At 27.8% G+C, this 5428-nt stretch overlaps 1 long non-coding RNA gene and 1 other non-coding gene across 2 annotated transcripts; one reads left to right on the top strand and one right to left on the bottom strand.

Moving 5' to 3' along the window:
- Positions 1 to 276: 276 nt before the first annotated feature.
- TRNAM-CAU (transfer RNA methionine (anticodon CAU)) lies at positions 277 to 361 on the bottom strand. Its single transcript is given in 2 exon segments — positions 277 to 312; positions 324 to 361. It is a non-coding gene; the product is annotated as a tRNA-Met (tRNA).
- A 2941-nt stretch (positions 362 to 3302) lies between these two features.
- LOC128292931 (uncharacterized) lies at positions 3303 to 4016 on the top strand. The gene is made up of 2 exons (XR_008282920.1): positions 3303 to 3820; positions 3908 to 4016. It is a non-coding gene; the product is annotated as an uncharacterized LOC128292931 (long non-coding RNA).
- The last annotated feature ends 1412 nt before the right edge of the window (positions 4017 to 5428 follow it).

Genomic DNA, 5428 nt, shown 5'->3' with positions numbered 1-5428 from the left:
AATGGTAACCAAAGGAACTATAAGCAAAAAACGATTAACGGTACTGACAAAGATGCTTAGCTCACCTTTATACCAGTTAACTCCCTTAAAAACTATAATAATCCCCTTCTTATTTATTATTTCATTTTATGTTGTTTTTTAAATGTTTAAATACTGCCCATCCAAATTTAGGGCAAAGGCAAAGGCAAAGGCATAGGCATGCATGACGCAGAATAGCGTAAGCCTGACGACATTGACAATTCTAGGCTGGCACACACACATTGGCAAAAAAGACGATGGGGTGAGAGAGGCTCGAACTCTCGACCTCAGGATAACTCAGAAGCTATGAGACCTACGCGCTAGCCAACTGCGCCACCACCCCTGATGATTGTTGAGTCCAAAATAATCATTTCATTTAAGTGCACCTTAAAGAGATGTAACTCCAATTTCTTTTCATACAAAACTTCAGTTATAACACAACTATCCTACCTTTTTTTATATATATATATCTAGTAATAACGAAAATATTCTCACCTTTTAAAGTAGGTAATATTATTTTATAATTTTATATATTAAAATAAAAATAAAAATACAAATAATAGAATTTAAACTTAACCTTTTATAACTTTCAACATTTATATTTTATCATTTAACCAAAAATTTAAATTTTTTAAATTTTTATAGATATATTTATTACTTAATTTTATTTTTCACTCAGTCATAATGTAATTAACACAAAACATATTTGAAGTTAAGATTTAAAAAAAAGAATTTAACCTCAAATGTTTTAAATGTTTTTTAATTAATTAAGTTTTATAAAATAAATCAATAAACCAAATTTGGCAGAATTTTCAATATATATACAAACCTTTAGATATTATCTATATTGAGAAGAAGAGATTTTGAATTCCAACTTAACCTTATTAAAAGATAAAAATAAGTTTTATTAAGCTTTTATAATGGCGGGTTAAAGTGAGGATGAAATGGTCAATTTATTATTATTTTGTATGTAGCAAAACCTAAACTTTTATCAATAATTCATCAATTATAATAATAAAAATCTGACAGGGTTTAATTAAAGGAAAAGAAAGACTAGGATTTGGTGGTTGATACTCATATCTTATTCATTATAATTGAGTCATTGTTATTTTATCACGAACTAATAAAAATGAACCTAAATAAGCTTTAAAATGTTTTTATTATAAGGCAAGAAGAGGCTTTATGTTATGCTCTCTACTCTTCTAAAAATGAATGTGACGCTATTGTTGCTGATTGCAAGGAATTTCTTCGGAGCAGCTTCACATCAAACTTGGATTGGATGGGTTCGTAAGGCACCACATCTGCTTCCCAAATCACTCTATGCGTATTTAATAAAATTTCACCACCAAAAACAGTATATACGCCGACTTTTCAAATCTCCACCCTCCAAATTAACTAACCCTTACAATTGGTTCAAAGTTGCACAAATTTTATAAAAATTTGATTTATCGATTCATATAAAAGCCCACCAAAAACCTTAACATCGGTCCACACGAGAATTAAGAATATCTTCTTGTCTACTCATTTAGATCAAGATTTTGTTTAGCATCAAAACTATACGCAGATTGTCTAAGTTTGATTTAATTTAATGTGTTTCAAATTTTATCTATATTTATAAATAATTAATCCATATAATTTATAATTTATTAAAATTAAAATATACACAATTATTAAAATTAACACATTATTTTTAATATTTATATTAAAATGTTATATATATATATTCAATTAAAATCCAATATAAATTATGTAAAAATAATATATTACTACTAAAATTGAAAAACGGGCTAATTGATATTTCAAGTATATTTTAAATTGATCTAATTTTATTTTCAAATTTATTTGAGAATATAATATTTTTATTCAAATAATTTGAAATATCAAGAACAAATAACCTAACTTTTACAAAATTTTGTGATATATGTTAATGTCCATATTCCATACAAAACCTTTTCTATTGTTATAGTATTCTTTTTGTTTTCGATCAGGCTATTAATGTTGTTTAGGCCATCCTGTTCCGGTGGATAATGGGCAGGTTAATAAATGTACATAAATTTGCCAGTCTATATGATACAGGGCATTTGAAGCTCCTCAATTGATGCTATCTATAATACAAAATAAATTCTTTAAATACCAAAACACTAATATAAGGCAGGTAGTAAAGGTTTTGTATTTTAAAAAAAAAGAAAAAGAAATATAAGTAAGCTTCTAATTACATGACTCTATTAAAAGACTAATCTTATTTCAGATTGCTAAATATCATTTTCTAGTAGATTTCGGACACCTTCAAGTGGTTCAACAAAGTAACATTTCACATTCAAATATCTATTTAATATTTTAGTTATGCAATCCGTAATCTTGTTTTGCTCACTTAAAACATATCAAAATTTAACTTATCATTCTTTTAAAATCGTAATATGAATAAGTGGAATATGCTACTGTCATGTAATGTGGTTTTTAAGTTAGAAACTTATAGTTTTGGTGTGACCTATTTTGATTCCAAATGTTTGGTTTTTATTCATCATGGAAAGTGATACCCCGTCCAATCATCAAAGCCCATGGCCATGATTTGAACCCAAGAATATTCAGTTTACGGTTTTACACTTTGAGTCTTAATTTAGGTCTTTGAATGCAATATACAATCCTCAAATCTAGATCACTCAGACATCACATGACATTGCAAGAACATTTACTAAGGGAGTTAATAGTTGCTGCTAAAACAGTTTAACTATATGTCTTGATGCCAAAATGTCTAAGGACTGGTCGCCTATAAAAAGCAAAAGATATTTAACACTAGGCCCTCTGATTTTTCAGACATAGCTAGGCCACCCCTTTCCAGGGATCTAGTATCTTACTTTTAAGATAGCACAAAGATTTTATTTTCAAGACCAATCACAATTAAAACACATCTTGTTGCTCCATCTCAAAAATTTCAACTTTGGCAGCGGTGGGAGAATTGAAGCCGGAAGTGAGGTGAGTCTAAGGAAAGAATGTGGGAGAAAATGCTTTTATTTTTTGGGTGTGACTGCAAACTTTAATTAGCCATTCATTGATAGATGGAAGCAGTAGAGGTGGGCCTCAGCTCTCAACCATGAAAACAATGGAAGAACAGATGAAACCCATCATAAATAACAATAAAATATAAAGAGAGAAAGTAGATGAAATCCAGCTCATTGTTCTCAAAGAGTGATACGACCCCCACGTGGAGAAAACAGCCAGCCAGTTCACGGACTTGCACAGTTTTAATAAATATATTAGAAAAATAGTTTCTTATAGCTGTCTCATCGTCCCTAACGCTGGCACTGCCAACAAACAAAGCTAAGCTTAGATAAACTGACCCCCCTCTCTTTGGCTTTCCCCCCTCTCTTTGGCTTTCTTTGCCTGTTCTCATCAACCCCACAAATAACAATAAAAGGGTTCTTTTATTATTATTATTTTCGTTGATATAAAAGCTCGATCCACTGTCTTTTAAACCATGGCTAGCTTTACAACAAAGGATATGACAAACATGCGTTTCCAATTGGGAAATGGGGAAGAATCCTTCAAGAGAGAAAAAAAAGGGCGAGCTTTTCGCTGGCGGTTGTGGACAATATAATTAATGCTCTTCCACACATATATATAATGATAATGCTTTAATCTGTTAAACCATGATTTATTATTATTTTCCTTCATATCAGCTTTTGTTTATATAAATATGATTGACCAAATTAAAGGGGAATGATGTTATTGTTTTCAAACGCATGCAGTCATCCCCGCCCAACGACTCCCTCGTTTGCACATGATTTTCTATCGCTGTTCAGTGGTTAGTTTTATGTGTGTGATCCCAACTGTTATATTCTTTTGATATATATAAATAATATTAATTCTTATTTTCTGTATGTAAAAACAGGCTTGTGATTAGAGGAGGTTTGGAACATGGATTCATGTGGGAATATTCAAGGATCTATTTTTGTGTATTTCCATGTACTTATATATATATATATATTTAAAGCTTACAATTGTACACCACAAGTTAGTATAATGGTTAGTGCACATATCATTATCATATGACTTTCTATAACCTCATCAGGCATGCGGCCAGCTTTAAGTTATTTTGATGAACAACAAATTAAAAAGAAGAGAAAGAAAGGAAAAAGAGAGAAGAAGTGAAGGAATATATGAAATTTATAATTTAACGTATTCAAGGTATTATGTATTTATACGCAATTTTGACTTCTTTTATAATTTATGCTATTTTTTCAATTGTATTTTAGTATTTTTTTCTCGTGTCTTAAATAAAATTATTAAGACCATTCAATTAATTATTGTCATGTTGAATGATGATTAATTTTAAAATATAAAATAATAATGAGATCAGTTGGTCTAACTGATATTTTATATAAATAATAATAAAAGAACTTATCCATCATATTTCAAGAAAATTTCATCAACTCCATTGAAATCTATTTATTAAGAAATCTTAAATGAAAAGACAATTAAGCCGCCACCACCACCATTACTATTATCTGTTTTCTATTTAGTTTATTACCATTTCTCTATTTTTAATTACAAAATAATAAAAATTCAATTGCATATTGAATTAGTATAAAACTTAATTTATTTTACTTCAATTAAAATTAAGTTTTTTTTAAAATTTGTATTTAATTAAGTTATATATTGATTTTTTAGATGAATTCAATAAATTATTTTTATATAAAATTAATTAACTATTATTTAGAATATTTTAATGAAAAAATTATTAAATTATAAAAAGTAAAGGAAAAAAATCAAAACATCAACATATAATTTAATTTAATTTGAATAATCAAAATATATGTAGAAAAAAAAAAGAAAAGACAAAATAAAACAAAACAAAACAAAATACAATTATTATTGATAACAGTTTCTAAAGATATAGCCGGTTAATAACTAGTTAAGGGAACAACTTTAAGATATCAAGTTCAAATTTGATTATTATTTATATTTCATGTGTGATTTTTAGTTCATGTCTCATCATATATGCGTCGTGTATCTGGATTTATTTCGGTTTTTTGGTCTAGATCTTGATAATGGTTAAATTTGTTATTTATATTTGCAATTGTGCATTATGTTTATAACTTTTAAAAATAAATACATTATGTTTAATATATGATTCTATTAGATAATAATTTAATTTAAAATTAGTTAAAATATTTTATAACTAACTAAATGTTTATTACTTTTTTGAAAGGTAAATTCATTAATTTATTCAATGAATGGAACCATGCATACAATTCAAAAAGAAAAAAAAATAGCAAATACTCGTTGTAGATGGTGAAGGACAAGTTTCATCAACACAATAAAGGCTTTAGTCTCAGCATCAATAGAACATTATGACATGTTGATAATTGGCTTTGTCACAACTTAAGCACGACATATTTGGATTATTTGA

This window comes from Gossypium arboreum, chromosome 5 (assembly GCF_025698485.1).
Source record: "Gossypium arboreum isolate Shixiya-1 chromosome 5, ASM2569848v2, whole genome shotgun sequence".
Taxonomy (NCBI): Eukaryota; Viridiplantae; Streptophyta; class Magnoliopsida; order Malvales; family Malvaceae; genus Gossypium; species Gossypium arboreum.
This window is presented reverse-complemented; position numbering and strand designations above follow the sequence as displayed.